This window comes from Anolis carolinensis, chromosome 1 (genome assembly GCF_035594765.1).
Source record: "Anolis carolinensis isolate JA03-04 chromosome 1, rAnoCar3.1.pri, whole genome shotgun sequence".
In the NCBI taxonomy this organism is placed as follows: domain Eukaryota; kingdom Metazoa; phylum Chordata; class Lepidosauria; order Squamata; family Dactyloidae; genus Anolis; species Anolis carolinensis.
Window position 1 is genome coordinate 24,739,836 of NC_085841.1, and position 24,212 is coordinate 24,764,047.

The window sequence follows — 24,212 nt, forward strand, 5'->3', positions numbered from 1 at the left end:
ACCTGATTTTTGTCATCTTAAGAACTTCTTTCCCCTTTCTCCAGCTCACTTTCATCCTTGCTTGGCCCTCTGAGAAAGGCATCCATAGAATCTCTCCATAGCAGTGCTCTGGCCTCACTGCTGATATTCTAGTCCAGTGGTTCTCAACCTGTGCGTCCCCAAATGTTTTGGCCTTCAACTCCCAGAAATCCTAACAGCTGGTAAACTGGCTGGGATTTCTGGGAGTTGGGGACCAAAACACCTGGGGACCCACAGGTTGAGAACCACTGTGAATCTTGCCCTCTTCTATTTGTCATCTCTTCCTATGACATAGCCTTTCTATCAATATACTGTCCTCTAGTGTTTGCCATTGAGCAATGCATATCTATCATCTATCTATCTATCTATCTATCTATCTATCTATCTATCTATCTATCTGGTTTTGGTTTTGGGGTCCTACCCCAAAATTGGATCAATATTTTTAGTTGAAACCCTGCCAGTATTTTAAACTGGGTCATGAAGGGTATGTGTACCGAGTTTGGTCCACATCCATCCAGCCATGTAGGAGCCTTTATGGAACAGCCATACATATACTATGTATACCCCAACATTATCCCGGTATGCATTTTCTAATGCTGTTTATTGGAAATGCTCATTAGCTTTATGATTTTATGAAAGGTTTCCTTAGAAAATGTATACCTGAATAATGGGAAGTTTTATAATATCATAAACGTGAGGGGTTGGAATTCCTACTCATTCCAGACCTGGTGAGGCTGCAACTCCCATCAGCTCCAGATGTGGTTGGCTGGAATTCCAATCACCCCTAGATCTGGCTGGCTGAAAATCCCACCAGAGTCAGATCTGGCTAGGTGGAACTCAAATCACCTGCCAATCTTGCCTGCTAGAAATCCCATCAGTCCCAGATCTGGTTGGGTTGGAACTGGCAATGGCACAGCTCTCTGGATGAGGGTGGGCTCCAACTCCCATCATACTCTATCAGACTCCCCCCTCAAAACCCACCAGTTTTTTAAGTTGGATCATGGAGGGTATATGTGCCAAGTGCGGTACAGATCCATCAAACTATGAAGGAACCTTTGTGGATCAAACATACATACAGTAGAGTCTCACTTATCCAACACTCGCTTATCCAACGTTCTGGATTATCCAATGCATTTTTGTAGACAATGTTTTCAATACATCATGATATTTTGGTGCTAAATTCGTAAATACAGTAATTACTACATAGCATTACTGCATATTGAACTACCTTTTGTGTCAAATTTGTTGTATAACATGATGTTTTGGTGCTTAATTTGTAAAATCATAACCTAATTTGATGTTTAATAGGCTTTTCCTTAATGCCTCCTTATTATCCAACATATTCGCTTATCCAACATTCTGCCAGCCCGTTTATGTTGGATAAGTGAGACTCTACTGTATAAATAAACATACATACATACTTTGACTTTTATATATAGAGGCAAATAATTTTAAATGTCAGAATTAAAACATGGAGTGCAGTTTCTAATAGCAATGTTTTACAACCACACTTATTAAATTCATATGCATGATGGAGTGGAGGTTTTCCATTAGTGGATACTAGGGCCCCACTGTAAATTCATTAAAATCAATGGAACTTTAGTGTAGATTACACCACTATAGCTGTGGGCCCTTTAGATCAGAGAGTTATGCCACCTTCCAAGTCCTGATGGATTGCAATTTTCAAAGCTCCTAATCACTGGCTACGTTGGCCAGGGATGATGGGAGCTGCAATCAAAAACAGATCTAGATATGCATCCCACCTGTTACTGCATGACTGCAATTCCCAACTTTCCTTGCCATTGATCATCTTGGGCAGAGCTACTGGAAATTGCAGTTTAGCAAAATTTGGAGGACTTGATGATTCCCATCCCTACTCTAGATGCTGTTGGACTGCAACTCCCATTTCCATAACCAACAATCCCTTAGTTTGTTCGACAGTGGAACTCTGTCCCCCGGACTGTGGTGGAGGCTCCTTCTTTGGAGGCTTTTAAGCAAAGGCTGGATGGCCATCTATCGGGGGTGCTTTAAATGCGATTTCCTGCTTCTTAGCGGGGGGGGGGGGGGACTAGATGGCCCATGAGGTCTCTTCCAACTCTACTATTCTATGACTCTATGACTCTATTCTAGGCTCTGGAGTAGCAGAAAACCTTACTAAATGGAATTAAATGCAGAAGAAAGTAGGTGGGTGGGGAAAGCACAAGCATTCCATTGGCCTTTCTGGATGTTTCAAATGACAGTCCTGCACACATTTCCCTAGGAGTAAGTCCCATTGTGAGTTTGCATGACTTGAGCAAGGCAGTTGGTTCTGGTGGAGGTCTCTCATTCATATGGTCCACATAAGTGGGAGTCAACTTGATAATAAATAACAACAGTCAGTTTAGAATTTACTTCTGAGTGTATATCTTTATATATGATTGCATTGTCAATGGAAATTGAGCATTCTTCTTCAGGAATAATAACTTCTCACAGATAAGTAGGCAATAAATTATTTTCTAAACTTAGATGTCTAGATACTAGAGGTGTGCATTTTTCATTTGTCTCGTAATTCGGATAAAATTAGTTACATTATGTACTTACAAGGCCATATCCGATACGTGGGCATGGCCCCACACCAAAAAATTATGAATCGAAACTTACCTCATATTTTTTCGTTTTAGTTTTGTAAATCTCAGAAGGTTCCCAAAGTCAGTTTCCTTGTCAACACAAGGAAGCAAAGTAAAGCCAAAAAGGCTGCCTTGGTGCCTTGCCTTGCCTTTTTTCTGAATTCCTCTGGAGTCTCAGAATTAGGAGTGGGAAAAAGAGGGAGCAGTGTTTGCTGAGAACAGCACAGAACTCTGGGAAATGTAGTTTGGGAAGGGAAGAGCTCTATGCCAGAGAATTCAAAAGGCCCTGTCCTAAACTACATTTCCCAGAATGCAACAGCACCAGAAGGACCCTATCAGGGTAGCAGAGAGAGAGATTTGTCCCTCCCTAACAGCAGCCAGTGGAGTTCCAATGAAAGGTTCAATCTGCAAAGAGGAGGACTGACGGATATTTCTAGTAAGTAAATCTCTGTGTTGGGCTGGTAAGAAATCCCTAAATGGATGGACCCCATACTATAGGGGAAGCATATTAATTAGTTTAGAGGCTGGATAGCCATCTGTCAGTAGAGTTTTGATGGTGCCCTTCTGCCTGGAAGAAGGGGATTGTACTAGATGGCTCTTGGGAGTCCCCTCCAACACTAGGATTCTATGAAAACGTAGAATTTGTTAAAACTGGTTTCTATTGGTAAATATGAGAGACATTCAATGAGATAGCTGTTGTAGCTTTTTTAAAAAAATGTCAAACTGTCAGGACCCAGGCTACAGAGCACCAATAACCATGCGCAGAGGCCGGATTCTATCTAATATCTTTATTACAGGAATATATAAAGTCAATAAAAACAAGTGAAGAATAAAGTTCAGAAATAGACCTTTCAGGAAAGGTCAAATATAGTCCAGGAAAATAATGTCCAATATGTGATATTAAGGTCCAAAGTTATAATCCAATAACCGAAACACACACTTTGCCAAGGAAAGTGTGGGGAAATGACAAGGTCCTTTAGTCCATAGAACTTGACAACAAGGCTGGAAACAAACTAGATTCTTGGCAAAACAAGGCTTGATACGAGGCAACAAGGAACAAGAACAGGGTCCGTGGCGAGGTCCGGGAAACAAGGCAGGCTTGGACCTTGGTCTTGGAAACAAGGAACTGGAGTTGCGTAGTCCACACACGATCTCACTCCTCAAGCTGACGAGTTGACTCCGCAAGGTTTCCTTCGCGGTAAAACACCTAAATAGGGTCTCATTTCCCGCCAGAAACCCACTTTCCCTGGAGAACTAGAAGAGAAACCCAACTTTGTCCAGATGCATGACTCCTTAGAATTTCCCAAGGGAAGCAAACCTAATCAGCTAATTGTTTGGCTGCGATTCTGGCGCTCCGGCGATTCGCCTCCCTATTTCCTCTATCTCTATTATAATTGTCTCTTCGAGAAAACGGGGGAGAATTCTGCCCAAGGCTTGTTTGGCTGACTTCTTGAGGGCAAACATCCTCCAGGTGCAAGGGCTCCGATTCTGGCTGAATCGGTGGGAAACCCAAGTTTTCCTCTTCGTCTGCCACCATAGTACTAGGAACGGGACTACAAGGCCCATGAGACATCACACAAACCTTTAAAAAAATCAGTAGATTTATTAATATTTCTGAAAGTTGGGGGAATGATTTTGTTATCTCTTGTCATTGTATAGAAAATTCAAGGAGATAGCTTTTGTAGTTTTTTAATATTCTATATAAACACTTTGAAAATTCCTCAAAAATCCATGAATAAGTAAAACGTTCTGAAATTTGGTGGGCTAATGGTGATAAATGTGTGCAGCAAGTTTCACCCCAATAGCTTTAAAAATGAGGGAGAAAGGAGCCCCCTAATTTCCCCAATTAAAGTAATTTATGTGCAATTACTGTAACAAAATAGTAACTAAATTTCTTTACTCTCATTATAGTAACAATTTTTTCACTAACTATACTTTAGAAACACTTTAGAAATGAAACGGTGGCACCTCAGCTTTGAATTACTTTTGAACTATATTTTTATGGATCAGAGATCCCTACTGAATACGACAATGTCTGCCCCATGACATTTGCAACTCTTGTGCATGTACACCCATGTATGAGTATGCATGCATGCACAAATATGCACACACAAATGATTAGTAAATGGAAAGAAGGAGTGGAGAGAAGAAAAGCAGTAAAACTAAGTCTTAAACCTCCAGGTCTATGAAATCTCAAAAACAAACATCAGAACTATAGGATCAGGAATGCTTCTTCACTATATTGACCATATTGTAGGATAATTAGAAGAGTATTGGTGGGAATCTATGAGAAGGAGAGATTGGAGATAGCCTGATGTACAGCTCCATAGTGATGTCCCCATTCCCAGCTCCTCTTAAGAAGCAGGGCACTCCCCCTTCCCTACTTTTTGGAAAGTAGTTTTTCAACTCTTGTTTATCTCAAGAAACAATTTGTAATGACACAACACAGTTTTTCTGTCCCAAAGCCAGCAGAGATTGAAGAAACTAGAGGTTAACTTTTGCAAAACCCTATGGGGAAGAGGAAAACTCCACTCCTGCTCCTGAATTAGTTGAATGCAAACTACTTTTTCACTTTGAATTGAATTTGCAGCAATTGAAGGAAATGAGGACAAAGGGAAAAAAATTGGGAGGAGGACAGAGAAACCAGGAAGGCAGAGGATTAAAATCTAATTAAGACATTTCCAGTGTATGCTTTTGGGGAAAGGAGGTGTTTACTGCTTCTTTGTCAAACTGGACACATGCCAGCACTAAACCAGGCAAATTCTCTTCTGTGGTTTGTTTTTCTTTAATAACAAAAAGTAATGCTACAGAGATTTTTCCATGCAAGATCTGAAGTGGTCCGTTGATGTATCTCACTCTTGTTTAAAATTTCCTCCTCATACCGTGACCTTGACTGGATACTCTTATCCAATGCACAGATTCCTTCTTGCATGCAAAATACAAAAACCACACCATTACAGCAGTTGGATATTCTTTTACTTACATGACTCAAACCTAAACACAAAAGAGTATATTTGAAACTTCTAAGTACCTCACAAAACTGTAAGTTCCAAGATTCTGTATGAGAGATGCATAACATTTAAAGTGGTAGCAAAGTGCTACAACAATGTAGAGTGGATATTACCATATTTCTACCTAGAAATGAAAAGAAAGTGTATACTAAAATTTTCTCCATAGCATTGAGAAAAGCAAAACACAAACGTATGAATAATAAAAAGGACGAAGCTCCAAACAAAAACTATATTGTATTTGACACATAATCTCACAATATCTGCTTTGAACTGGGTTATCTGAGTCCACACTCAGATAATGTGGGATTTTCTGCCTTGATATTCTGGGTTATAGGGCTGTATGGAAGGGCTCCCAGTTTGTTAATTCTCTTTCCAACTGTGCACTAAATAAAATGCTGGTGCCCAAATTTAGGGCTACACCTCTTCACTTCTTCAATGTCAGGATTGCCTGTACTATAATATTCTCAGTTTCTTTGTTTGGTTGCAAATGTTGGACAGTGGACAAAGCACATAGGAGAAGAATTAATTCATTTGAAATGTACTGCTGGAGGAAAGTTCTTTGGATGCCATAGACCAGGGGTCCCCAAACTAAGGCCCGGGGGCCGGATGCAGCCCTCCAAGGTCATTTACCTGGCCCCCGCCCTCAGTTTTATAATATAATATTTTATATCATTTTAAATAATATAATATAATGTATATACATATAATATTGATAATAATATTATAATGTTATACAATATAATACTAATAATAATACCATATAATAATATTAATTCTTTGTTATATATTACATATGATATTACAGTATCATGTTATAGTTCAATATAGTAATATATAATGCTAATATTGTGCTATGCTAATAATATATTGTACCGGTATGTACATACAGCTGCTCTGAGTCCCCTTCAGGGTGAGAAGGGCGGGATATAAATGTAGTAAATGAATAAATAAATAATTTTAGACTTAGGCTCACCTAAAGTCTGAAATGACTTGAAGGCACACAACGACAACAATTCTAATTAACTTGAGTATCTCATTGGCCAGAGGCAGGCCCACATTTCCCATTGAAATCCTGATAGGTTTATGTTGGTTACAATTGTTTTCATTTTAAAATATTGTATTATTTCATTGTTATTGCTGTTTTGCACGACAAATAAGACATGTGCAGTGTGCATAGGAATTTGTTCGGTTTTTTTTTTCAAATGATAATTCAGCCCTTCCACAGTCTGAAGGGTTGTGGACTGGCCCTCTGCTTTAAAAGTTTGAGGACCCCTGCCATAGACGCTCAGAAAGTAAAATAAATAGGTTCAATCCTTAGAAGCCAACATGACTAAATTAAAACTATTGCAGTGTGTGCATATTGTTGTCAAACTGATTTCAGTTTTTGGTAACCCTATGAATGAGAGACCTCCAAGTCACCTCCAAATCACCACATCTTCAATAATCCTGCTCAGGTCTTGCAGACTCAGAGCTTTCTTTAACACAGTATTGGACTGGATGGCCCATGAGGTCTCTTCCAACTCTATGACTCTATTATTCTATGATCCCCTATTCCTACTGCTGTCTGCCTTATCAAGCATTATTATCTTTTTAAATGAATTATCTTTTATCTTGGTATGTCCAAAGTACAGCCATCACAGGCCCCTTCTGCACAGCTGTATAATATCCAGATTATCTGCTTTGAACTAGATTATCTGGCAGTGTAGACTCAGATAATCCAATTCAAAGCAGATAATGGGGATTATTTGCCTTCTGGATTATATGGCAGTGTAGAAGTTCCTTAGTTTAGTCCTCTTTGCTTTTAGGGAGAGTTTAGACATGATTTATTCTAGAAATCGTGTATTTACTATGAACCTCATCAGACACAGCTTTCCCTCTGTTTCTCTACACTGCCAAAACAAAGTCCCATGGAGACCATCACATGATGCAAGGCCACTTCCAGTGGTTGCCCATGGGACTCTGTTGTGACAGAGCATAGGAATGGAGGGAAGACCACATTGTCAGAAGTCGGGTGCTACCTGACTCCCAACGGGAGAAGCCGGGTAGAAGCGGGGAAAGTATGTGGGATCCCTGAACATGGAAAGACCTAATGTTAGGGAACGAAAGAAGACAGTTCTCTCAATTTTTCCCTGCTTTCATGTGATGAGGTCCCATGTCTAGATTCTCTGGACTCATGCTTCATGCATTCTATGTACAGCTTCAAACTTTCCTTTCATCCCTGAGCATGTAAACAGCTGTGTGTCCTTTTGGCTCAAGTCCAGTTATGCCATTAGCTACAGTTGTCTTCTGCTGTACCCAAGTAGCTCATTGGCTGCATGTCACCAACTGGCACTATGTTCGCTTTGGATTGTATAATCATATGATTTTTGTAGTAAAATACATTCAATAGAGCGTTGCTGTGTCTCCTTCCTTGCAGTCATCACAAGTCTTAGCTACGTTGTCACTGCCATTGTCTATGAAAAATCTTTCGCCAGTGTCATCCACCACTATTGCTACTGCCCAGTTTGGCACATTTGACCTGGCTCCTCAGCACAACCCTGTCTGTTGTGGGAGACCCTTCCAGCAGTCCTACTACCTGAGGCATAGTCTCTTGCCTCAGAAGACACACACTTCCACCATTGCAGAAAGATAGTGCCATGGTCAGGAGAAGACATTACTCATTAGAAAAGACAAAAATGCTTGATAACATGGAAGGCAGTGATGAAAGACAGGGACCACATTACAGATGGATAACTTCTATCAATGAAGCCTCAATCCTGAGTTTACAAGACCTGTTGTATTTATTTATTTATTTATTTATTTATTTATTTATTTATTTATTTGCAGCATTTATATTCCGCCCTTCTCACCCCGAAGGGGACTCAGGGCGGATCACATTACACATATAGGCAAACATTCAATGCCTTTTAACATAGAACAAAGACAGACAAACATAGGCTCCGAGCGGGCCTCGAACTCATGACCAGGAGGTCAGAGTGATTCATTGCAGTGATTCATTGCAGTGATTCATTGCAGCTGCTCTCCAGTCTGCGCCACAGCCCGAGCCATATTGACTTGAAGGGTCTTTCATTCATAGAGTCAAAGTTAACTTAACAGCAATTAACAGTCCCTTCACTTCTGTTTGCCATCCTTATGTTGTGTGTATACATGTGTTGTAGGCAATATACTAGACATTCCAAATGAGATTTTACTAATGTATTGCACCCCTTTTTTGGCATGTGCCATTTCAGGTTGAAAAATGAACATAATCAAGATAGAAGAGAACTGGGTGGAACTTTTTTCTTGTGGTAACTGTTTTGTATGGAAAATATATCTACTACAACACATAGGCCTGTTTATGCACAAAGGTCTGTGCCCCTAATCATGAGCAAAACCAAAAAGGTTGTGTGAACTTTGTTAACTTATTTGCTTTATAAATGTATGCAAATTTTTACAGCCCTTCACCTTCAAATCATGCCCACAGCTCTGTTCAATGACAGATATTCTCATCCCTGTTTGGTACCCCTGTTTTTGTATTTGTGCGGTCTCAGAAATTGAGGATTTACCACATTTTTTGCTCTCCTGATCATTAAATCACATTCTTAGGATTCTGTCTCAGTTACACTTCAATAATGTTTCAGAAAAGATTTTCTATCCCTTGTGTGAAACTGACTTCTATGGTGACATGTGAAGATTTTTAATTTTCATCCTGGCAGCAATGAAAATTTGGGCAAGATTTATTGCTATTGATTGATCTGGGAATGCTCTTAATAATCTAGAATCATAGAATCATAGAATCATAGAATAGTAGAGTTGGAAGAGACCTCATGGGCCATCCAGTCCAACCCCCTGCCAAGAAGCAGGAAATCGCATTCAGAGCACCCCCGACAGATGGCCATCCAGCCTCTGCTTAAAAGCCTCCAAGGAAGGAGCCTCCACCACAGCCCGGGGGAGAGAGTTCCACTGTCGAACAGCTCTCACAGTGAGGAAGTTCTTCCTGATGTTCAGGTGGAATCTCCTTTCCTGTAGTTTGAAGCCATTGTTCCGTGTCCTAGTCTGCAGGGAAGCAGTAAACAAGCTTGCTCCCTCCTCCCTATGACTTCCCTTCACGTATTTGTACATGGCTATCATGTCTCCTCTCAGCCTTCTCTTCTGCAGGCTAAACATGCCAAGCTCTTTAAGCCTCTCCTCATAGGGCTTGTTCTCCAGACCTTTGATCATTTTAGTTGCCCTCCTCTGGACACATTCCAGCTTGTCAACATCTCCCTTCAACTGCGGTGCCCAGAATTGGACGCAGTATTCCAGGTGTGGTCTGACCAAGGCAGAATAGAGGGGGAGCATGACTTCCCTGGATCTAGACGCTATTCCCCTATTGATGCAGGCCAGAATCCCTAATTTCATCTAATATGTGTTTGTGTGTATGTGTATATGTGTGTATTGTATTTTAATTGTATTGAGTTTTAATCCTATTGGATTTTAATATGCAAGAAATATATGCCATTAATTTTGTGTAGTCCTTTTATAACGTTGCACATTTATATTGTTTTTATTTATTTTATGCACAAATGGCCATATTAAGCATTAATAAACTACAATTCCTACTACAGGGAGTCCCTGAATTAGAAACATCTGACTTATAAACAACTCACAGTTACAGACAGGGGCGAGACAACAGGAAGTGAGAGAAATCTACCCCTGGAAAGTGAAATTCATTTCTGAAAGAGTTATCATGGAGAAAAGGTGTCCCCACAGAAGCATTCTCACTAGTCCTTGTTGTGTTTCCAAAACAAGCCAATTTTCAAAATCCAGTTCTCACAGGGACAGAAAGTGAGGTGAAATCTTCTGAACATGGAGCACAGGCAGCAAAACAAATACAACAGCAATGCCAACCCTCCCCTATGTTATCCAAAGCTTAAAAATCTATATTTCAGCTGGAGTTGCTTTAAAAAATGTACCTGTTCAAACTTGCAAACAAATTCAACTTAAGAAAAAACCTACTGAACCTATCTTGTTCGTAACTTGGGGATTCCTGTATTTTTTTGTAAAGTTATGCTATCTGTCTAGGGTTTTTTGCTTTCCCTCAGTGACCAGGAAGATGATGTTTATTTTTTTATTACATATATATTATGTGTTGCACTTATGCACACTGTTTTTCTTCCATGAGCTGAAGGTGGGAGATGAGTGCATGGCTCTTTTTCTCTCTGCCTTAGACTTACAACAACCCTTTCAAGTGGGCCTAGCAAAGACAGAGACACTGGAGAGTGTCATGATTCAATGAGAACTAGAACCTGGATCTCTGAAGTCCCAAGTACATTCTCTGGCCACTACATGGAACTGTCTCTCCTTACAACCAGCTTTAAAGCTACGTAGGACATGTGCAAGCATTAAAGCTGCACAAGACATGTGTGGGTACAGTGTCACTCTTCTTAAATGGTTGTTTTCCCCACAGTCCTCTCCTGCTCCTGTGCTCTTCATCCTTGGCTAGTCAAGAGTTTAGCCCTGGCTCCATTGTTGTTGCCTGTTGCCACCCATCTATGGTGGGGGTTTCCAGGGGTGGGAAAGAAGGGCAGAGTGGAGTTTTCCTTTCCCAGCAAGATCAGGTCACCCTTTGAGTCATGCTTGGATGGACAGCTGCCTTCTCCTGTGACAGGGACTTAAGGAGAACAAAGGGGCCCCCTTCCCCACTTAAGGACAACAGGAGAAGCCAAAGGGAAGCAAAGAAAAACATTGATTGGTTCCTATTCAGAAGAAAACAGGTATGACCAGGTATGGGGTGGAGGGAATCTTTCAATGCTTCCAGTCATCTGTGATTGATCTCCATTACACCCACAGCCAAGTGTAACTTGATCTCAGAACACAGAAAGGCTGTCAAAAATTAGACTTGGGGAAGGGGAGAAAATGCATCCAAATGTCTTCCATTGATAGGTACAGGTTGTGTATCCCTTATCCAAAATGCTTGAAACCAGAAGTGTTTGTTTATATGCACATCATGAGATACATTGGAATCTAAACATGAAATGTATTTATATGTGTCATAATAATAATAATCATAATAATAATAATACATTTATTCCTTACTCACTTCTCCTTGCAACTCGAGGTGGGTTACAAGACAATTAAAAAACATGAACATTGCAAAAATTCAACAAATATACACATTTCTATAGAAGACATGATTAGATCATATAGATCTAATCATCATTATTATCATCGTCACCTGAAAGTAATTGTATGCCATATTATCAATATGTTTGAACATGTGTACACTGAACCACCAGAAAGTTAAGTTGTCACTATTTCAGCCACCCATGTGGGCAGTTTTGAATTTTGGAGTATTTCAGATTTTGGAATTCTATAAAAGTAACCGGGTAATAAATTCTGGGTGATTCATGGGGCCTTTGCAATAGTCATGAGCTAAACCCAGATATCAGCTCCAAACACTTCTCACATTTCTGCTCTCTTTCTATGTTTTCTGGTTTTATCAGCCGAGTTGCAATTTTCAAAGATTCATGGCAAGCAGAATCTGAAAAGATTACTTTTCAAACTCAAGTCCTGGAATCTTTCACCACAAACATATATCATAGAATCATAGAATTGTAGAGTTGTAAGAGACCTCATGGGCCAGCCAGTGCAACCCCCTGCAAGAAGCAAGAAAAATCTCATTCAAAGCACCCCAAAAATATCCAAAAGATTCTGGGAGTTATGATCTTGAAAAATAACATTTCCAAGTTCTGAATGGAAGTAGAAAGGCTGAGACCTATGTTGTGTTATTTGATTGTAATGGAACATCCTGCTTTCAATAAGACAAAAATATGACTGGCATCTGAAAGGTTTATATTCTGTTCTATTTACCTATGTTGGATCCAAACCCTGGACCATAAAGAGACATTATAGGCTTACTCATATACACAAACACAGGTGAATCAATATCTTGCTTGCTCAAGGCTTCGCGTTTCCAGGAACTCACCACTGAACAGTTTGCATGTGGAAATCATCCTTGTGACCCAAAGCTGAATGGGTGAACTTTCTTAAGAAGCATTATGCTTTAGGTGGTATCCACATTCTTTGTGCCAGTAAACCTGTCATGGCTGATTTGCTTATGCAAAACCATCTGTTGGTGTTTCGATCTCTATGAGACAGATGTGTGTACTTGTTCTCATGTAAGATGAATATGCGTACTTGTTCGCATTCAGTGAATTCAAATAATGTGCACCATACTGTCTGATGCTGGGTTGCCATGTTTCTTGGTGCTTCTGCTCCTGGCCATCACTCGAGCCACACATAATAATACAACAAATGATTGACAGCTCTTTAGAGCAAAGTTGTGCAACTTGTGTCCCTTCATATTTTGTTGGACTGGAGGTCCCAGCAGCCCTAGCCAGCAAAGCCAAATGGGCTGAACACTAGAAGTTGTAGTTCAAAATGTGGAGGACTGCATGATTCAAATCTCTTTTCTTGCTCACTTGCTTACATCCTGATTTACTCTCAAAGTGAGATCCAAAGTGGTTATCAGATTATCTGATATGAACTAGATTATATGGCAGTGTATATTCATATAATCCAGTTCAAAGCAGATCATCTGGACTTTATATGGCAGTGTAGAAGGGGCCTCAGAAACTGCTTACTCTTCCTGTAGATACACGCACACACACAAATATTTAAAAACAGGCCTGCAATGTAAGGGCCAATGATATCACTGATGTTGTGCGGAGCAGTTTTGTCCCTTTCTCCTCCTCTCTCATCCATCATTTGATTTTAAAACCCCACGGCTAACCTACAGCAATTAATTAAATAATTTGGTCTCCATCTGCTGGAAGGTCACAAACACAGCCCTTTAAATCCAGTGTTTATAAGCATCTCCTATTACAGTACATTACATAGCACCATTTCTGTTATCCGATACAGCTAATGCACTGCATGGCAAACAGAGCATCGCTTGTTGGCTCATTCAGAAATATAAGGCCCACATGAAAGAAGGTGGTGGCCTCTTGCAGGGTTCCTTGAGAAGGTTATATCAGTAAATAAACTACTTTGGTATTTAGAAATCCATCAGCGGAAAACACACACCCAGAGTGTAGTGAAAATGCTGCTGTTTCCTTTCTCTGTGTATCTCTATAGAAAGATCCAGTTCCATAGAAACTCCTTCCAAGGTACAGATTGTTCTAAGCATCCCAGAACTGTTGTGGTTGTGTCGTTTCAATTCATTTCAAAATTATGGCAACCCTAAGGTGAACCCATCATGTGGTTTTCTTGGCAAGATTTTTTTCTGAGGGGATTAGTCGTTGCCTCTCCTCTGAGAGAATCTGACTCGTCCTAGGTCACCCAGTGGCTTTCCATAGATGAAAGGGGATTTGAAGCCCTGAGTCATAGTCCAATTATCAAACATACTGGCTTTTCCATTCCAGAATACTCTACATAATTGAGGGGGCTTGATCACCACCATGTTGTATTTGGGTGGTCCTCACCTCGAAACACTGTTTCACAAAATGTTCTCAGATGGTCCTCTTGCCAAGGCAAAGAAGCTGATCACCTGATTACTGCCAATTCTCATGTTAGCTTTCAGCCACAGATGAGGATTTTAACATGACAAAGCTATTCATGAACTTTGTAATTCATGAAGAAGGAATATGTACTAAATCACAGATCAATTTCAGAAGCAGATGCCTCACCGAAATCAATCTATACTATAGGGTCATTTATTTATTTGGCAGACTCTCCTGAGCATCTCTGGATCTGGGCAGGCTCAGTTTGTTAGGTAGCCTCAGCCTAAACTGTACAGGGCTTTATAGGTGATCACCAGAAATTTGAAAATAAATTTGGCAACATGATGTCACATTTATATAAATCCATGGCACAACCGCGTCTGGACTACAGCTCTAGTCATTATGCCTTAAGAGATACTGTATATTGAAGTGGAAAAGAGAGCAACCAAAATATTGTAAAGGAACTGGAACAATTTCCCTTTAAGGAAACTTTATAATGTTTGGGGCTGTTTAGCTCAGGGAAAAAGGTGAACAAGAGATGAGATATATATACATTTATGTGTAGTGTGAAGTAGGTTATGGTGCCTTAAAATACCTTACCAGTTAAGCGAGCAGGTATTTTAATGACACCATGAGGAAATATCAGAAAAATGCCGGCAATAAAAAAGGAGAAAGTTTGTGAATGGGACGCTTCGACATGGAGGATGGAGTGACAGCACTCCACTCCACTCCATTCCCCAGGCTGGTATCAAGTACAACCTCCAGGACGCCGAAGACTGGAAATGCCTATATACCTCTATCTGTACTGTTGTCTGTCCTGTCTGTGTATTACGGCATTGAATGTTTGCTATATATGTGATCTGTAATCCACCCTGAGCCCCCTTTGGGGTGAGAAGGGAGGAATATAAATGCTGCAAATAAATAAATAAATAGGCAAAGAGAAGCTTTTCTCTCTGATCCTAATAAGAGATAAGCCAAATCATGGAAGATTCGAGACAGATAAAACCAAGTACTTCTTCCCACAGCAAGTAAATCAACTGTAATTTACTGCCATGAGATGTACAGTATAACTCCCGTAAACATTGCAGATATGTTACTGGACTGGGTAGACAGAAGAAACTGGAGATAATATCAAACCCTATTGAAATAAAGTACTTGGCTCAGTAATATAGAGTCATGCCGGAGGACTAGGAAATGGCTAGACATGACATATTTTGTTAGAAGTGGATAAATAAAACTGCAGGTTCTAGTCCTGTGGATATGGGGGTCATACTGTAGTTATAGCTGCCAAATTTGTTAGTCTTAAAAGAAGATATGATACTTTTATCTAGGATGAAGCCTTAATGACTACCAATCTAGATGGCTATGTATCCCCTCTAGTATTATAGGCAACATGTCACACAAACATATTATGTGTGTGGCTGTAATTCTTTGGTTTTTATTGTTTCAGAGGCCCCCTGGTGGCACAGTGCGTTAAAGCACTGAGCTGCTGAACTTGCGGACCAAAAGGTCCCAGGTTCAAATCCCGGGAGCGGAATGAGCTCCCGCTGTTAGCCCCAGCTCCTGCCAACCTAGCAGTTCGAAAACATGCAAATGTGAGTAGATCAATAGGTACTGCTCCAGCGGGAAGGTAACGGTGCTCCATGCAGTCATGCCAGCCACATGACCTTGGAGATGTCTATGGACAATGCCGGCTCTTCAGCTTAGAAATGGAGATGAGCACCAACCTCCAGAGTCGGTCACGACTGGACTTAATGTCAGGGGAAACCTTTACCTTTACTATATGCAGCACTTCACTGTATTTTGTTGGCTGCCCCGAGTCCCTTCGGGGAGATGGTGGCAGGGTAGAAATAAAATTTATTTTTATGAATTTATTATTATGTCTTATGTATCAGTTGCTGGGGAATGGAGGGTGCAATTGAACTCATTTCTTGCTGGTGACCATCCCATTGACAACTAGTTGGTCACTCTGTGAGATTCCATAACAACTGTGTCACTCATGGTAATAACCATTTAATAATGTGTTATTGTTTGTCCCGTATCTCACTATGAGATCTTTAATGTGGGGCAGGATACAAATCTCCTACTAAAATGAATACATATATACAGAGATGTGTGGTTGTGCAAATGTGTGTATGTGACTATCTTACCCTTCATCGGAGACAATAACATGGTTTGGGTGCTGCCCTTTCTTTTAAGCTTTGCAAGTTTTCCACTATCTCAAAAATATTTTCTACTCTGGGAAAAGCAAACAGAAGAGGGTGGAATGTATGTTCCCATAAGATATTTCAGAAGCACCAAGTAATGTGCCACATGGGAAATACCCAAAGAGGTGCCTTTGTGGCACAGTTGTTTCAACTTTGTCAAGGCGATTTTGTCAAGGTATTACAGTATCAGGTTTCTAGAAAGGCCTGCAGAAGGTAAAGTTTCAGTGCCATCTGCTGGGAAAGCAGAGAATTGATTCTCAGGATTCCGCTAGCTGGCACAAGCCTGTATTACAATAGATAGAGGCGCCAACCATTGATCAGCAGGCGCTTTTGCACATGAAGGAGCTGCATGGGAAAAGGATAGAAGGAAGCACGTGCTAATCTAGCCCTATGCATAATTGCATGTTTGATTATGTATTGATGGATGCTTACCTAGCAGCTTGCTTTTTACCTGATTTAAATACACATTTATTAGGTCAGTGCCCCGCTGGGGCTAGTTATTATGTTACATTGCCATGATAAATAACACAGCATTCGCCATTCTCAAGGCTTGTTATTTAATGGAAATAGGTGTGTATGTGTGTATGAAAAGCAACTTGTTGCTTCAGCCTGACCTTTTGGAATTGCATTCACTGAACAATGTCACAAGACCTGTGGTGCGCAACATGAATATACACACATATACACGCAGAGGACAATGTTGCACATCAGAATACAGCTTGGAAAAGTGTTTCTGCTTGAACACTTGCTTTACAATTCTCAGCATCTGCATTCACAAGGAGGACAATGGGAAGATCCTATAATGTGTTGTCGAAGGCTTTCATGGCCGGGATCACAGGGTTGTTGTATGTCTTTCGGGCTGTGTGGCCATGTTCCAGAAGCATTCTCTCCTGACGTTTCGCCCACATCTATGGCAGGCATCCTCAGAGGTTGTTACCTCACAACCTCTGAGGATGCCTGCCATAGATGTGGGCGAAACGTCAGGAGAGAATGCTTCTGGAACATGGCCACACAGCCCGAAAGACATACAACAACCCCAGATCCTATAATGTTGCTAAGTGCCTGCGTGCAATTGTATGTTTGCTGAGGGAAACTGGGATTTGTAGTGGGAAACATATCTTTCCTATGTTCTATATTAGAATGTAAAGAGCCATAGGACTCCAAGGATTTCAGCAGTGGCATTTTAGATAACACCATTTAATGGGTTGGGGGCCCAAAAGCTTGCCCCAAACCAAGGTGCTTCTGGGTGTTCCTGTGCTTTGAAAAGAACTGGAACAGTGCATTTGTTAGGAGTTATTAAACAGTTAGGAGCCCCTGATGGCACAGCAAGTTAAACCGCTGAGATGCTGAACTTGCTGACTGAAAGATTAGTGGTTCGAATCCTGGGAGCGGGGTGAGCTCCCACTGTTAGCCCCAGCTTCTGTCAACCTAACAGTTCAAAAACATGCAAATGTGAGTAGATCAATAGGTACAGTTCCAGCAGGAAGGTAGCAGCGCTCCTTGCAGTCATGCTGGCCACATGACCTTAGAGGTGTCTATGGACAACACAAGCTCTTCAACTTAAAAATGGAGATGAGCACCAACCCCCAGAGTTGGACACGACTAGACTTAATGTCAAGGGGAAAACCTTTACCTTTACCCTATTAAACAAAAAGATTCACATCTCCCATGCAAAATGAGGGACGTATCTTATAGGTGTGCTGTTAAAAGTAGGAAATATACATTAAATATACTGAAATACTTGAAAGCACTTTATAAATGCCTGTTGTCATTGTTGCTGACACTATGGCTGCAATTAAACATTAGTTGGCCATTATAAGAACAGTGAGTAGACATTTTAAAAACAAATGACTGAACATGCCTTTTCTCCCTTCCGATTTCATTGTGTGTCATCTAGGAATATAGTGTCTAGACCAGTGGTTCCCAACCTGTGGTCCATGGACCACCAGTGGTCCGCAAGAACTAAAATATGGTTAGTGGCCTCACTGTTACTACACCGTTGCCACGCCCCATGGACCACACCCCCTTCCTCGTGGCCATGAGCTCATAGTGAGGAGGCGAGAGAAAGCAGGTAGGGACAGTTCCTTGGGACAGTTCCTTGGGTCTCGCATTCTGTTTTTTGTATATGTTTTCAACCTCAGCCCCCTCCTCTTCTTTTTTACATGAGTGTTAACAAAATCCACTAACAATAACAAACAAAAAAACTTCTTGGTGCCTTCGTTTTTAGGCCTGTTCCTGGGGTTATTTGGGGTGCTGATTCAGAAAATTGCATTGGCTAGACCACATCCACTCTAGATGATTGAATATGGTTTTCTGTGGGGGAGTAGATGATGACTATTGGATGGCATATATTCTGTATCAGAAACTAGAGCTGATGTGATCTATCCAATGCAATTTTCTGAATCAGCATCCCTAATAACCAAACCGAATCTAAAATTGACCAACCCTTTTGGTACTAATGTTGGAGAGTGGTCTCTGGTCAAAGTGGTTCCTGGTCAAAGTGGTCCCTTGTCAAGTGTCCCCTGGTCAAAAAAAGGTTGGGAACCACTGGCCTAGATCAAGGGAAGTAATAGTACCACTAGATTCCACATTGGTCAGGCCATACCTGGAATAGTGTGTCCAGTTCTGGGCAACACGGTTCAAGAAATAGTTAGAATGGGTTCAGAGAAGGGCAAACAAAATGATCAAAGATTTGGAACCAAGACTTATGAGGCATAGCTTAGGGAGCTGTGTATGCTTAACTTAAATAAGAGAAGATTGAGAGGAGACACAATAGCCATGTTTAAATATTTGAAACGATATCATATTGAAGATGGAGCCAGTATGTTGCTCCAGAGATTAAGGGCACAGCTACACTGACCACTTTGATTGGATGTGCTCCGAATAAGCTCAATGGCAGTCAAATGTTACATGAAGCTGATCTGGGGAAACTTGAAGTAAGTCCATTTTAACATAGGTTTGCCCTGCATTCACCAAAGTTGGGAGAATAGTCTGAATTCTCTTGACATCATCCTGAGAAAATGGAGGTGAATGGTTTGCAATATGAACTCATCTTGGTTTCTGTTTGTGATCCATCTAACAAAAGCTTATGACACTCAGTATTGGGGAAGCATAGAATGAAGAGAGAAACAAAATATATATTTTACAATGGCCTGCTGGATCTGACCAAAGACCTGTCTTGTCCAGCTTTCTCTTCCTACAGTAGCCTGTAAGCAAGACATGACTAATATCATAGCATCCTTCAATTCCCGGTCGCCCAACAATTGAGACTGAAAGGCATATGACATATAACTGACATATAAGTCATAAAATTCATGAATTTTTAATATATACATTGTACACACAAAGATTTTTAGGAGGCACGAGTGGAGAGTGAAAGGGAGAAATGTGCCAAGAGGAAAACACATCAAGCAAACCCTTGTTGGGACCACCTTCCATCTGGAAATATATGTCATCACTGCAAAAGACCATGCAGCCCCAGAATAGGTCTTTACAGTCACTTATGGATTCACCGTCAAAACGCTACCCCTGGAAGACAATAATTTTCGGCCATGAGTGATAGCCTATGATAATGGTGGTGGTGAGGCTAAAGATATATACATAATATTTTTGTGCATAAAACAAAGACTGTGTACACCAAACCATCAACCAAAGAGTGACAACCAAAGATGTCACTCTCTCAGCCACCACTATTAAAAAAACTCTAAAATCAGGGCAGTAAATAAAGAACATCATTCAGAAAACAGGGGAATTCCAGACAAGAAACCATCAGGACCAGTTAACACCTCATAATAAAGGATTCCTTCAGGCAGAAAGCAGCCAGGATTTGAAGCTGCAAGGCCATTAAGTGCTAATCAAGGTGATCAATTGCAACAATCACACTTGCCTCAAATAGACAAGAGTTCTTTCTTCCACCTGGGCATTCCAAGTTATATAAATCCCACTTGCCTGGTTTCCAACAGACTTCACACCTCTGAGGATGCCTACCATAGATGTGGATGAAACGTCAGGAGAAAATGTTCCTGGAACATGGCCATACAGCCTGGAAAATTCTCAGCAACCCAGTGATTATGTCCATGAAAGCCTCCAATGACACTTTATTATTGTTAGGAGGGATTCTCTGTTTTTACGTCTAATTTTTTTAAAAACCGATGTCTGTTTTAATTGTCTTTGAGGGGAGTCCCTTTGCAAAAAATAACGTAAGTAGCAACCATTGTCACCATCACACTTGCTAGGAAGTTCTCACCATTTTCCAGACTGAGTTTCTGAATGCTCCAAACAGCAATGTGATAACCTAGATATTCACCAAGTGCCTCTTTGCCTACCATAGAAATACAATGGTGGGGAGCTGTGCCTGTTGAATTTCCTGCACTCATGTGGCTGCTGAAGGCATTCATACTTCATATTCTTGGCAGGGAAGAGAAAAGGTATGGAACTGAACATTTTTCTTCTTGTCTGCCTGGCCCTGAGGCATGCTGGGATGACTGGAACCCAGAGGGTGGCCGTTTAAAGTGCTTTATGCATTTACACTATGTTTACACTGCATTAGGTTAATGCTCTTTATGCTAGACCACCTTGGGAGATGACCCGGGGTAAAATACTTTAAATGGTGCTAAAGCATTTTTTAAAAACCCTAAGTGCTGTGGACCCTTACTGGTGTTACCATGTTATAAGCCACTTAAAGTGCCAATGTGTGAATGCGACCTAGCAGTTTTGAGTCTCTGTACATGCGTGTGTGAGTGTGTGTCCCTTAAAATAATCTATGAACATCACATTTCAAACATTCACTGACTCCACTCCTGCAGGCAGCTACGGATGTGCTAAATAACAATAGCTGACAGACAAGCTCTCGGCTAGCACAGCGGAGCAAGAAAAGAAACCTCTCACATTTTAACACACTGCAAAGATGATTGGACTGAATGCATGAAAATGCACAGAACTCCGTACTTACATGACTCTTGCTTTTCCTGCACTGAACTCAGATTCAGAGTAAGGACATTTCATTAGCTTGCCGTAAGCTTGGCTGAGATCTGAAACATGGAGATCCAGAAGATGTGACTCCACCATAGAAAATGATTTTATAAATAAGCTCATTGCAGTATCCATTTCAGTGGATATTCTCTATACATCATGGGTTACATATACTTGTAACTCAATAAAGTGCCTCATATATAGTATGACCCCCTTATCCGCAGGGGAAATCTGCCCAGACTTGACATATATATGGGAAATCAATCATAATATTGGAGCTTACTGAAATTAAGATTTCCAGCTCAAGTGTACCATAGAATCACACTGGAGAATCTAGGAAATACATTGCAAGGATATACTTTCTATGACGTGATAAATGAAACCAGAGTTAGTGTCTTAAACTGCCTGCCCTCCACATAGATAGTTATGCCCAGACTTGGAGATGTTTGTTTTCCTTTAGAAAAAGATATTGGAAAGACAGTGCTTTGATTGTGTTTTCCAGTATGGCAAGGATTGCTCTGGAAGGTCATTGTGATCTCTTCCAGTTCCATGATTCTTCCCACTGCTTTTACTTAAAATGGGAAATGATATCATTTTGACCAAAATATGCATGGCTTCATGGCTGTAGGAACTGGATTTCCCTCCAATTCCCTCCCCTGCCCTGCAGAATGCACACTTGAGGTTCTCTGGAGTACCTATCCCTTAATCAGCTTTGCCATGCGATGTGGGTTATACCAAAGACACATTGATGTGTATTATGGACCATATTTTGGTGTATCTTCCAATTTTGTTTATCCTGATTTAAGGCCTCTAATTTGCATTCTTGTGCCTGTTCACACCATGTGTCATTTAAACACTACATTTTGTTTTGCCCAGCTACTGCACCTTTTTCTGGCCTATTTCGTTAGAGCCTGCAAGATATTGCACATATAATTTTATTGTCTTACCTCCAATTTTGATTACGTTCACTACCCCTGACTATTGGTTATTAGTTCAGAGTCTGTTTTTATTGTGTTTTATATGCCTTATGATTTTATATGTTTACATGTTTTGAATGTATTTATGTTATTGTATTTTATTGTGTATTTTTGGGCTGAGTCCCTTCGGGGGACTGAGTCCCTTCGGGGAGATGGGGTGGGATACAAAAATAAAGTTATTATTAAAGTTATTATTTTGCAGCTAATTTTAATCTACCATATTTCATCACATAATAGTCATACTTTTAATCCCTTTTTGAGAAAAAAGGGGTGCGACTGTTATGTGAGGAAAAAAATCCAGCTGTGGGGCTTCATTCAGCCAGCTGCCAGCCAAGTGAAGCCCCATAGCTCCAAGGAAAGGGGACAGGCACATGGGGGAGTGAAGCTTCACTCAATCACCCCCTTGGAGCTACAGGGCTTCACTTAGCTGGCAGCCAAGTGAAGCCTTGTAGCTCTAAGTGTGCAGGAGTACAGGCAAGTGAATGAAGGGTGCGACTAATACGTGGGGAACACAAAAACACCAATTTTGCCAGCCCAAAAATGGAGGGGCAACTTTTACGCAGTGGTGACGATGATGTGAGAAATATTAAGTGGTTAATATAAATGTGCCTCTAGTCATACACATTTGGAAGCTACCATATTGGAATAGGAAAATATTATTCAAGGAGATAGTTAGCAAGGAGCTATCCTTTCCCATTACCTGTTGCTGGATTTGCAGTGAGGTAGCATGAAAATGATGACGACATCCAACATTATTTCCACTCTTATCAGACTCAAGTGAAGCTGAAAGATGACTTCCTCTCATATCACCTACTGGATCCCAAATTTGCATTTGCCAGATTAGTCAGCAAGGTAGCTAGCTACTAGACACAGGGTTTTTGTTTGTTTGTTTGTTTGTTAATGTCACCCTGGCTATGAAATCAGCTGGTCTCTTCATTATTGTCCTTTCAGCAAGAAGTGAAGACTTTTCTTTTAAAGACTAGGCCTTTTAGTAGTTAGGGTCTAAATGAACAAACTATGAGATCTATTGGTAATATAACATTGTTCTTTCCTCCACCTGAAAGGAGCATTTTTAATGTATTTTAGTGATGCTTGTAAAATGTTTTATAGAATCAGTATATTGCATTTCGATATGTACAGGTTGAGCATCTCTTATCCAAAATACCTGGGACCAGATATGTTTCGGAATTCTGATATTTTTTAATTTTTGAAATGCCTCTATTTGCAGATACATATATTATAACATTTCTTGGAGATGGGACCCCAAGACTAAACATGAAACTCACTTATGTCACATATATACCTTACACACACAGTCTGAAGGTGATTTTTATCAATATTAAGTCTGGGGCATGAAACAAAGTTTGTGTTCACTGAATAATCAGAAAGCTAAGGTATTACTATCTCAGGGCCCTTCCAGGCAGGCCCTATATCCCAGGATCTGATCTCAGGTTTTCTGCTTTAAACTGGATTATATGAGTCCGCACTGACAAATAATCTGGGATAAACAGAAAACCTAGGATCAGATCCTGGGATATAGGGCCTGTCTGGAAGGGCCCTCAGATACTTATATGGACAATTTTCATTTTCAGAATTCTTCGAAGTGATGCTCAACCTATATTTTATTTCTCATTTTGTCTAAGAAACATATATTGAAGGTTGGCAATATAAATCTTGTAATAAACAGTGGAGGGTTCTAAAGGTGCTAATTCCATCAATTGCAGAATTCCACCTCACCTCATTCTTTACAAACCCCGTTCTAACAATCTCCTTGGCTCATGCAATGACATCTCCCTGCAAAACAAAAATAAGTGGGTTCTGGCCCTCTGGATTCACAATTCTCTTCCACTTCAGTTTAGTTCACCCCCATTCCAGGGAAGTCCTCCTTCTATTGCACGCTTCATTAAAATGCCCAGTCCCCATACTGTCACCCAGTTTTCCATCCAGTGGCTAATGGTTT

At 40.6% G+C, this 24,212-nt stretch overlaps 1 protein-coding gene across 1 annotated transcript in view; it reads right to left on the reverse strand.

Moving 5' to 3' along the window:
- The window catches only part of camkmt (calmodulin-lysine N-methyltransferase), a 796,752-nt gene that overhangs the window by 76,518 nt on the left and 696,022 nt on the right, over positions 1 to 24,212 (reverse strand). The gene's annotated exons all lie outside the window — the stretch shown is intronic.